Source organism: Silurus aristotelis (genome assembly GCF_946808225.1).
Source record: "Silurus aristotelis genome assembly, chromosome: 29".
Lineage (NCBI taxonomy): Eukaryota > Metazoa > Chordata > Actinopteri > Siluriformes > Siluridae > Silurus > Silurus aristotelis.
The window spans coordinates 6,142,947-6,155,551 of record NC_139602.1 but is presented as its reverse complement, the minus strand read 5'-3'; the positions used below and the strand labels follow the sequence as shown (position 1 = coordinate 6,155,551).

Below are 12,605 nucleotides of genomic sequence, written 5' to 3'. Positions count from 1 at the left end.
GAGCTCGGATGAGAAAGAAAGCTGCTGTGGGATCGATGTTGCTGATCCACCTTCCGCACGTCCTTCAGGTCCTCCTTCTCCCTGCGCGAGACCAAAACAATAAAACACGTAAAGAATTTGGCAAACTCTGCAAAACCCTAAACTTTAGGTAAAAACTTAGAATCGTGGACTAAGAAGTTTCTTCGAAAATGGAAAAAAAAAATCAAGGAAAAACTGTGAATTTGTGTTGGCTTCGTAGTATCCTGTCGAATGATTGTTGTTGTTGCATCTGGAGCATGTAGCTAGTCCTTAGCTAGCTTTGCTAAACTAACCCTGCACCCATGCTAATACGAAGCCAAACACATGTATCTGTAAACAAACGTTTTTCAACTATTTTAACAACAGATGTTGTTCAGAAATATATACACACTGTACGGACAAAAACTTATTGAGACACCAACTGGATCTTCCTGCTTTCCGTAGGACATCCTTGTGTCTAAACACGAAACTCGACAAAATGGCAACACAACACAGAGTTGAGCTTATTAAGAGCAAATGCGGACTGATGTTCAAATAGGGGGTGCTCAAGGGTCCATGAACCTTTGCGGATAGAGTGTTGATAGGAGGAGAAGGGAATCCATCTTCTAGGTAATATTCATTCGTTATAGTTCCATCACTGTTGAGGTTATTAATATGTGCAGGTATCTCTGGGTTACTGATCGTAAGGTCGGGGTTCCAGCCCCGGTATCACCAAGATGCCAGTCTTGGGATCTTGAGCAAGGAGCTTAAACCTTTGTGCCTGAGGGGCCCTATAGGTTTACTATACCCTATTCCCTAAACCCCAAGTCTGCTGTTCAAGTCCCAACACCGCCAATCTGCTAGTATTGGGGCCCTTGAGCAAGGCTCTTACACCTCTCTACCTCAGGGGCACGGTATCATGGTGGACCCTGCACTCTTTCCCAACTTCTTAACTAGATAGGATACGCGGAAAAAAAAAATTTCACTGTTTCTTTGCTCTATCATGGAGTTAAAATGAGTCCCTTAAAATGAACAAACCCGGGCGCTAGTCTCTCATCGGAGTTCAATATGTTCTCCTCAAGCAGCTGTGAAGAGGAGATAAAAAATACAAAAAATACACGGGGTTTTCCACTGAGGCTTTTCATCTGCGATCGTCAATCAAACCTGCTTTATGTGCAAGCAGACAAAACAGGAGTGCGTCCTTGTGTGGTCGGCCCATGGCAGCTCGCTCAGCACTTCTCTCCAGTGTGTGAAGCTAAAGCGAGCGAGTCCTGGCACAGGCGGAAGGGAGTCGCTGTGGAAATGCCTCCCGCGAGGGACTCGCCTGTGTAACATGGCGTTTACTGAAATGCTGCCAGTTTCCATCCTGAGCTCCACTGCTTTCCTTCACTAGCATGGATCCTAGCGCTGGTGTCGCTCGGACTGTTAGCGCAACTAACGTGAAGTGCTACACAATTCGATTTGCCGCCTTTCTTTCCTAGAATTCCATTCGTCTTCTCAGACACATCCTGAGAATTCCCAAAGAGACTATGTGGTGGCCAATGTATATCTCATGCTCCCTGAACCACTTTTTTCACAATTTCAGCCTGACGAATTCTGGCATTCTCATCTTAAACTAGGGGGAAAATGTGACGAAGAAATCCATTGATGATAAAACCTGGTCAATCGGTATATCCGGCTAGTCAGCTGACCCCATTTGTTAGACACAACATTGCCAAACCTTGACCAACTGAAGCAACCCCGGATCATAACACTGCCCCAACAGGCTGTAAGTTAAAGGTGCATGATGCAAATCACGTTCCAAGATAAATCCGGACTCATTAGACCACATAACCTTTTTCCATTGAAAAAGGATCTTCACGCTTCCTAACAAAGGGAAACCTGATTAGCTTTAATATAAGTGGGTTTCTCAAGACACAAAACACACCAGTTTAGCGCTAATCCCTTGAGGTCTCTTCCACTAGCCTGGAAGGGACCTCAAGGGATTAGAGCTAAACTGGTGTGTCAATATTTTGACCCTTACGAAACACCGGAAATGACAACAGCGTTGCTACTAATCCTCAAGCTACATGCTTAGCCTTTTAATCCCTAAGGCTAAAAATATAGCCAGCAAACCTTTAATACAGACGGCACAAAGACGGGGATATACTCATTTAAAAAAAATAAATAAAAATACCCACTCTGCGTAGCTAATATTACATTAAGCATTGCTAATCGAACTTCCACAGGTTCTAGCACACATCATCATCTTGTGAACTGTTTAAAAAAAAATGACACCTGCTGAAGTAAATTTGTCACGAAAAATCACAACAAATATGCGGAGGGTTCACAGAACATGGTAACACTTCTTGCTAGCTAATCTAAATTCTGTGCTAGAATGTTTATTTACAGAATCCGGACACTTTTGTATAAACATTTTTTTCGTGAGCCTGTTTTCTATAGTCTTGTTTACGCTAGTTAATAAATGAGCCCTTAGACTTTGCTAGCCGCATTTTTCTTTTCAGTCTACAGACAAGTGAAATGTCTATCAACATTACAAATAATACACAGGAATAACAATACACCTAACATCAAACACCTAACAACAATAAACATCACATCTTACGACTACAACAATAAACACCTAACAACAACAATAATAAACATTTAACAGCATCAAACACCTAACAATAAACACCAAACATCATACAACTACAACAACAATAAATACCTAACAACATCAAACACCTAAGACCAAAAACAATAAACACCAATCAACAACAATAAGAAACGGCTAACAACAACAACAACAAAAAACTCCTAACAATGACAAACGCCTAACATCAAATACCCAACAACAACAGAAATAAACATCTAAAAAATAATAAAACACCAAACAACAAATAAAAAAAACATCTAACAACAACAATAAGCACCAAACATCTTAGAACTGTAACAATAAACACCGAACAACAAAATCATAAAGACAATAAAACACCTAACAGCAGCAATAATAAACACCTAACAACAATAACAACAAGAGACTCCTAAAATGACAGCGAACACCTAACAACATCAAACACCCAACAATAGACTACTATAAAACACAACAATAACAACAATAATAAACATCTAAAAACAATAATAAACACCCAACAATATTAAACACTTAACAACAATAACAACAATAATAAACATCTAAAAACAATGATAAACACCTAACAACATCAAACACCCAACAATATCAAACACCTACAAAAACAACAATGATATACTAAACTATAACTAAACCAAAAAAGCCTTCAAGGCTTCTCTGGAGGCTGCTGAGGGAACCTGTGTTGTGATATCGCATATTACAGGACGATGAGTCGAAGCGTACGTCTGAGTTTTTTAAGCGTTATTCAGAGGGCTTGATGGTTTTTTGTCTCTCAAGACTTTCTGAACTTTTCACAGGCACCATCATCATCATTATGATGCCACAACTCTAAAAAGCACATGAGAGTGCATTCAATCTCATACAGGGAGAACGAACATCCTAACTAAAGCAAGAAACCCAACAAACATCATTGAACACGTCTCCTTCACCGCTCGCATGCATCGTCTCTTGCAGAAGCGTCGATAATCACCTCATCGAATAGGTTTTCTGTCCATTTTTTCTGTGCATTTTGTTTTCCTGGGGATTTAAAACGAAGGCAAATTGTGTGTTTTGGTGCAAATTCTACAGAAAAGATGAAAATACAAGGTATTAAATCCACACAAATATATTTGGGCTTGTGCAGTTTGCTACGGATGTGGTTCGCGAGCTCTGACTAGTGCGCTCTCTGACCGTCCAATCAAATGCTGTGAAATCGCAGACGTGTTTAGACAAATTCGAAAGGGCCTTACAGTAAGCGAGTCGATGGATTGTCGGCTGACTCTGAAGACCTCACGCCAGTTTCCGTTGACAACACGTTGTATGTTGGCTGAAATCCAGAGGTGGGAAGTAACGAAGTACAAACACTTCGTTACTGTACTTAAGTAAATTTTCTGTACATCGCTATTTATTTGTTGTACAATTTTTTACTTTTACTCTACATTTTTTACACAAATATCTGCAATTTCTACTTCTTACATTTTCAAAACAGACTTGTTACTTTGGTTTAAACCTATTTGGTCACATGATTGATATTTTTTCTTCTCATTGCACCGTTTTCAGCCAATTAACAGATTTCCTGTCATTGCGAAGCTTTATCAATCCGCTGGTGTATCATTTCCTGGCTCTCACACACCACAGACGTAGACTAGTTTACGAAGCCAACAACCAGCAATCCAGAAGGCAGTAAGAAGTCTGGGGTTAACGTGGATGAGACAGAAGGGAGTCGGTGATGTAAACATGACTGGTAACAGAGACATCACCTGATCATCATCATCATCTTTTCTCTGCTTGTGTTCTATATGGTTGATGTGCAGCCTGAAAACATTCAATAGGCAACAACATTTTTTTATTTGTTTTGTATTAATATATTAATTAAAACTATCTAAATGCAAAGTAATTTTAATGGCACTGGCACATCCGACAACGAGCCCTCTGGCAAACAGAACGGTGCGTTTTGTGCCATTTTTTTCCTCATAACGTCAAAACAAACTTTAAGTTGTATGTTTTTGGATCGTACAGATAAGAGCATAACGTCATTCGAATCTGTAAAGGGTCTACTTTTATTTGTACATACATATTACAACAAAACGCTGTGCTTTTGTAAAATAAAGCAAACAGACAGGGGGCGCTCTCTGCCGTCTCTGTGATCTCTCTTCACAGATACATAAATAAAACAACCTTAGTGAATATTTGCCTCACACACACAATAAATGTGTATAGAAAGCTGGAAAATCAACTTGAAAATCAACCTGTATAAAAGTTATGAGTTTCTTCGGTATCACCTCATTAACCGTCCGTGTGGAAACATAGCAAAGGTTCCGTTTGGTGTCCTGATGATTTATGTCATTTCAAATGCAATAATAACTTTAAAACCTTCACGAATATTTTGTATTAATAATGAGTTTGGTTTCACGAATAATAAACATGTATTTTGCATAAAGCATCAATATTTGCCTATGTTGATTAGAGTATTAAAAATTTCAAAAGTATTAATTTAAGGTACATATTGAACAGGCTAATTTTTTTTTATTTAAGTACATGTCAGAGCCCAAATGTTTTTACTTTAACTTGAGTTAAAAAAAAAAGTAGTCACTACTTTAACTTTTACCAGAGTCTTTTAAAACATGAGTATCTGCACTTCTACTGAAGTGAAGGACATGTGTACTTTTGCCACCTCTGGTAAAATCTGATTGGACAGAAACTCCAACCTGAATTACACCAGGTGGCGTATCTTCTTCCAGCAGGGAATCCGAGAGCAGTGGCAACTCTACACTGCTAGTAGTCCAGATTTAAAACCTCAGTCATTTTCATGGTTTTTTTTGTTTTTTTTTAGTCTGAGAAATGTTTAACAAGCAGTACAGATATAAAAGCTTTACTTCATTATATGAAGCGAAAATAAAGCTTAATGAAATGCAAGAAGATTGTGAGATTGTATAAATGTAGTGAACTCATATGACCCCTAGTCTGGGGGTTTATATTTAACAGAGATGGATGTGTTTAAGCTGTGCTTCAAACAATAAACCTCACAATAATTAATACCTAACCACAACAAGAAACACCTAACAACAACACAAACAGCTAACTGCAATAAACACCTACCCCAGCAAGAATCCCCTAATGACAATAATCAAACTCCTTACAACAATAAACATGTAACGACAACAATAAACACCTGACAGAAATAAACAACTAAGAACAATAAACACCCAACAACCACAACAAAACCTTTACAACAATAAACACCTCGAGGAAACAATAAACAGCTGATAAGAATAATTAAACCCTGACAATAACAAACACCTACAACCACAAAAACTCCACAGCAATAAACACCTAACAACAACAATAAACTATAATGACAACAAACAACTAACAATTAACAACTAACAACAACAATAGACACTTAACATCAAACAACTAATAACAATAAAACACCTAACAACAATAAAACCCTAAAAGCAATAAACACCTAATAAGAATAATAAAACCCTGACAATAATAAACACCTAAAACAACAATAAACAAAAAAAAAACCCTATAATAAACAGCTAACAACTATAAACTTCTAACCACAACAGTAAACACCTAACAATGAGTTAACACCTCACCACAACAAACACCTAACAACAAGGTTAATAAACACCATATAAAATTATAAAAACACTGACATTACACCTTTGATAACATTTAGGTCCCACAAGCGCGTCATTAAAACTCAGTCGACACACAACCTTACAACAGTCGCACTCGGGCTTCTGAATCAGGGCGGTGTTCCCACGCCGGTGTTACAGTCGTAACAGCGCCACATGCAGTGATTCATTACGCTGATTCACCTATGAGGCTTCTTTACTGTTCAATGGAACAGACCAAAGACGGCAGATACTCATGTTTTAAAAGACTCTGGTGGAAGTAAAAAAAAAAACGTTTGAGCTCTGACATGTAATTAAGTAAAATAAGTCATTACTACTACCTGTTTTAGTGTCACAATGGTAACAGGACCTCACCTCATATTACAGTAATCCCCCATTTATAAACGGAAAAAAACGCGATAAACGGACGCCACCCCACAAATGCGATACTGTACTGTATTAACATTTTACTTTATTTTATAATTAATAATGATATTTTTTATAATACATTTCATTATTTCAACCTAAAACTCCATATAAAACAAGTTTTCTGGTTAGCCAAAAATGAGCCAAACTGATAAGTTCTGTGGCAACGCAATTCTGTGGTAAAGCGGGGGATTACTGTAATATATTAATATATAAAAAAAATTTTATTTTGTTACCTAATGAATGTACCCAGGCTGAACAAACACCATAAGGAACACAAGCAGAAAAAAGATGATGATCAGGTGATGTCTCTGTTCTCAGTCATGTTTACATCACCGACTCGCTCTGTCTCATCCACGTTAACCCCAGACTTCTTACTGCCTTCTGAATTGCTGGTTGTTGGCTTCGTAAACTAGTCCGAAAATATGTTAAAAGTTGTCCGAAAAATAAATAGTGAATTAACGTACTACCGGAAAAATCTACTTAAGTAGAGTAACTATTTGCACTTTGTTACTTCCCACCTCTGGAACACACTGTAACGTTATTGATTTAACACTTAAATCACACTCAAAGAGCACCATAAAAAAACTCGTTCGGTTCAAGTGTTTCATTAACACCCACCCCCAAAATGATTACAGTAAACACTATAAATGGCATTGTGATACTTCAACACACACCTCGTACCTCAGGACCATCCTGTGAAGGTTCTGTACAAATCTCAGAGACCATAAATGGAACCCTACAGATAATATCGATAAACAAAGTGTTTAACACTTGTATTTATACATGGAGTGTTTAATACATTTTTATAGTGTTGAATTAACACCTACAGGGATTTATTCATACGTAAAGTGTTTAAAACACTGTTCGTGTTGAATTACCAACTAAAGAATAGCATATAATGTAGAATTAACACGTGCAGAATTACATGTGTAGAATTAACACCTACAATGTTGTGTTCGTACATTGTGTTTGGAACACTGTTACAGTGTTGTGTTAACATTTACAGCATTGCATTTATACATAAGGTGTTTAGAACACTGTTACAGTGTAGAATTAACACCTACAGGGTTGCATATAGGGTAGAATTAACACCTACAATGTTGTATTGCTACATAGTGTTTAGAACACTGTTACAGTGGTGTATTAACATTTACAGCATTGCCTTCATACACAGGGTGTTTAGAACACCGTTATCGTGTAGAACACTGTTATAGTGTAGAATTAATACAATGTTATATTCATGAATAAAGTGTTTAGAACACTGTTGTAGTGTAGAATTTACACCTACAGGGTTGCATATAGTGTTTAACACCTACAATGAATTAACACCTACAATGTTGTATTCACAAATAAAGTGTTTAGAACACTGTTACAGCATTGCATTTATACATAACGTGTTTAGAACTTTGTTATAGTGTAGCATTAACACCTCCAGGGTTGCATATAGTGTAGAATTAAAAACCTACAATGTTGTATTCAGGCATTAAGTGTTTAGAACACTGTTAAAGTGTTGTATTAACATTTACTGCAGTGCCTTCATACATAAAGTGTTTAGAACACTGCAGAATGAACACCCACAGGGTTGTATTTATACATAAGGTGGTTAGAATACTGTTACAGCTACAGCATTGCATTTATACATAAAGTGTTTAGAACACCGTTATAGCGTACAATGAACACCTACAGGGTTGTATTCATACATAAAGTGTTTAGAACACTGTTACAGGTACAGCATTGCATTTATGCATAAAGTGTTTAGAACAGTGCAGAATGAACACCTACAGCGTTTTATTCATGAATAAAGTGTTAAGAACACTGTAGAATGAACACCTACAGCGTTTTATTCATGAATAAAGTGTTTAGAACACTGCAGAATGAACACCTACAGCGTTTTATTCATGAATAAAGTGTTTAGAACACTGCAGAATGAACACTTACAGGGTTGTATTCATACATAGTGTTTAGAACACTGCAGAATGAACACCTACAGGGTTGTATTTATACATTAAGTGTTTAGAACACTGCAGAACGAACACCTACAGTGTTGTATTCGTGAATAAAGTGTTTAGAACACTGCAGAATGAACACTTACAGGGTTGTATTCATACATAGTGTTTAGAACACTGCAGAATGAACACCTACAGGGTTGTATTTATACATAAGCTGTTTAGAACACTGTTACAGCTACAGCATTGCATTTATACATAAAGTGTTTAGAACACCTATATAGTGTACAATAAACACCTACAGGGTTGTATTCATACAAAGTGTTTAGAACACCGCTGAATAAACACCCGCAGCACTGTATTTATGAATAAAGTGTTTAGAACACTGCAGAATGAACACCTACAGGGTTGTATTCATACATAGTGTTTAGAACACTACAGAATGAACACCTACAGTGTTGTATTCATACATAGTGTTTAGAACACTGCAGAATGAACTCCTAGAGCGTTGTATTCATACATAGTGTTTAGAACACTGCAGAACGAACACCTACAGCGTTGTATTCATGAATAAAGTGTTTAGAACACTGCAGAATGAACACCTACAGGGTTGTATTTATACATTAAGTGTTTAGAACACTGTTACAGCTACAGCATTGCATTTATACATAAAGTGTTTAGAACACCTATATAGTGTACAATAAACACCTACAGGGTTGTATTCATACAAAGTGTTTAGAACACCGCTGAATAAACACCCGCAGCACTGTATTTATGAATAAAGTGTTTAGAACACTGCAGAATGAACACCTACAGGGTTGTATTCATACATAGTGTTTAGAACACTACAGAATGAACACCTACAGTGTTGTATTCATACATAGTGTTTAGAACACTGCAAAATGAACTCCTAGAGCGTTGTATTCATACATAGTGTTTAGAACACTGCAGAACGAACACCTACAGCGTTGTATTCATGAATAAAGTGTTTAGAACACTGCAGAATGAACACCTACAGGGTTGTATTCATACATAGTGTTTAGAACACTACAGAATGAACACCTACAGGGTTGTATTCATACATAGTGTTTAGAACACTACAGAATGAACACCTACAGTGTTGTATTCATACATAGTGTTTAGAACACTGCAGAATGAACTCCTAGAGCGTTGTATTCATACATAGTGTTTAGAACACTGCAGAACGAACACCTACAGGGTTGTATTTATACATTTAGTGTTTAGAACACTGTTACAGCTACAGCATTGCATTTATACATAAAGTGTTTAGAACACTGCAGAATGAACACCTACAGGGTTGTATTCATACATAGTGTTTAGAACACTGCAGAATGAACACCTGCAGGGATGTATTTATGAATAAAGTGTTTAGAACACTGCAGAATGAACACCTACAGCATTGTACTCATGAATAAAGTGTTTAGAACACTGCAGAATGAACACCTACAGGGTTGTATTCATACATAGTGTTTAGAACACTGCAGAATGAACACCTGCAGGGATGTATTCATGAATAAAGTGTTTAGAACACTGCAGAATGAACACCTGCAGGGATGTATTCATGAATAAAGTGTTTAGAACACTGCAGAATGAACACCTACAGGATTGTATTCATACATAGTGTTTAGAACACTGCAGAATGAACACCTACAGGGTTGTATTCATACAAAGTGTTTAGAACACCGCAGAATAAACACCCGCAGCGTTGTATTTATGAATAAAGTGTTTAGAACACTGCAGAATGAACACCTACAGGGTTGTATTCATACATAGTGTTTAGAACACTACAGAATGAACACCTACAGTGTTGTATTCATACATAGTGTTTAGAACACTGCAGAATGAACTCCTAGAGCGTTGTATTCATACATAGTGTTTAGAACACTGCAGAACGAACACCTACAGCGTTGTATTCGTGAATAAAGTGTTTAGAACACTGCAGAATGAACACCTACAGGGTTGTATTTATACATTAAGTGTTTAGAACACTGTTACAGCTACAGCATTGCATTTATACATAAAGTGTTTAGAACACTGCAGAATGAACACCTACAGGGTTGTATTCATACATAGTGTTTAGAACACTGCAGAATGAACACCTGCAGGGATGTATTTATGAATAAAGTGTTTAGAACACTGCAGAATGAACACCTACAGCATTGTACTCATGAATAAAGTGTTTAGAACACTGCAGAATGAACACCTACAGGGTTGTATTCATACATAGTGTTTAGAACACTGCAGAATGAACACCTGCAGGGATGTATTCATGAATAAAGTGTTTAGAACACTGCAGAATGAACACCTGCAGGGATGTATTCATGAATAAAGTGTTTAGAACACTGCAGAATGAACACCTACAGGATTGTATTCATACATAGTGTTTAGAACACTGCAGAATGAACACCTACAGGGATGTATTCATGAATAAAGTGTTTAGAACACTGCAGAATGAACACCTACAGGATTGTATTCATACATAGTGTTTAGAACACTGCAGAATGAACACCTACAGGGATGTATTCATGAATAAAGTGTTTAGAACACCGTTATACTGTTGAATGAACACCTACGGGGTTGCATGTAGTGTTGAAAGTTGTATAAAGTGTTTATTGAACACCTACAGGTTTGTATTCATACTATAATTTCTTTGTCACTCAGTGCTCAGTGTTCTTCATGTCCCCGGTTGAACCCCGCCGCAAAATCAGGACGCGACATTCTGTCCCAGAGTCGTGTTCAGATTGAGACGCGGCCGTAGGTCTCTCTCTCTCTCTCTCTCTCTCTCTCTTATTATATATATATATATATATATATATATATATATATATATATATATATATATATATATATATATATATATATATATATATATATATGTATCCCTCTATCCTTTTTTTCTCTCTATCCCCAGGAAAAAACGTCACCGAGCTCCGGTTTTTTTCCACTGAACAGTCAAAAGCGTCGCCGCCTCGGTTAATCAGAGTCCTCGGAGTTTTTTTCTCCTTGAAGGTGAAACAGGAGGACAGGAGGACAGGAAAAAGGGACAAAAAGAAAGAAAGAAAGAGGGAAAAAAAGAAAACAAACCCGGAGAACCCTGGAGACATACGCCACACCGTTACTGCGCGCGCTCGCGCACCGTTTGATTTGGTTTGAGCACGCGAAAGCGAGACACACCGAGAGAGAGAGAGAGAGAGAGAGAGAGAGAGAGAGACGCGGAGGGGGAAGAAGAAGAAGAAAATGGTGTGAAACGTTACCCGGTTCGCCGGCCCCAGGCCTGAGCCCCCCTCCGGTAGTCGCTCGCGCGCAGCCCCGTCCCGTCTTCCCTCCACAGCCGCTCTTTCCCTCTCTCCCTTTTTCCTCTCTCTCTCCCTCTTTTCCTCCCTCCCTCCCTCCCTCTCTCCGGCCCCGGTAACTCGCGCCGCCGCAGAGGACGTCAGAACCGGAAGAGATTCCACTGGGTCCTGGAAAAAAAAGGGAAAAAACGGGAGGAGAGTCCGCTGTCGTCGGTTGTTCTCGTGACATCACGGGGGAGGGAGGGGGGCGGTTTGGAAGCGCGCGCGACTAAATGAGTGAGTGAGGGTGATGACGTACGTTGGAACTGTAACGGTTTGGATCCGACGCACGAGCGGAGAGCTCAATAAATAACTGGGGGGGAAAAAGATAACCAGAAACCGATCAACATGGCGGAAATCCGTCATTCCCACTTAATTCATGAATAATTTATTCACTAAAGTTGGTGCGTCAGTGGCCTTCAGTGGTTACCCACCTGATCCACCTCCTAATACCAGCGTTATGACGTCACGGTTGCATAAAGTGACCTGGGGTTCATTTTGGTGGTCTCCTGTGGATTGTTGGGGGATTCGAAAGTGGCAAATTCCGTGTTTTTGTGCAAATACTACAACAAAACAAAAATATATAAACGATTATATCCACATGAATATATCGAAGCTTGTGCAGTTTGCTACAGAT

At 38.2% G+C, this 12,605-nt stretch overlaps 1 protein-coding gene across 16 annotated transcripts in view; it reads right to left on the bottom strand.

Annotated features, from left to right (window-relative positions):
• LOC310722498 (DNA (cytosine-5)-methyltransferase 3A-like) overlaps positions 1 to 12,282 on the bottom strand; it is a 72,350-nt gene extending 60,068 nt beyond the window's left edge. For 3 of the 16 annotated variants that reach the window (XM_083534991.1, XM_083534996.1, XM_083535001.1), the window contains exons 1-2: positions 11,891 to 12,038; positions 1 to 81 (exon numbers count right to left, since the gene is read on the bottom strand). The exon at positions 1 to 81 is cut by the window's left edge and continues 119 nt beyond it. The gene's annotated coding sequence lies outside the window, so the exon portion shown is untranslated. Of the gene's footprint in view, positions 82 to 11,890 lie in introns of all 16 variants that reach the window. The other 13 variants (XM_083534980.1, XM_083534998.1, XM_083534981.1 and 10 more) reach the window with 10 other exon arrangements.
• Positions 12,283 to 12,605: the final 323 nt, after the last annotated feature.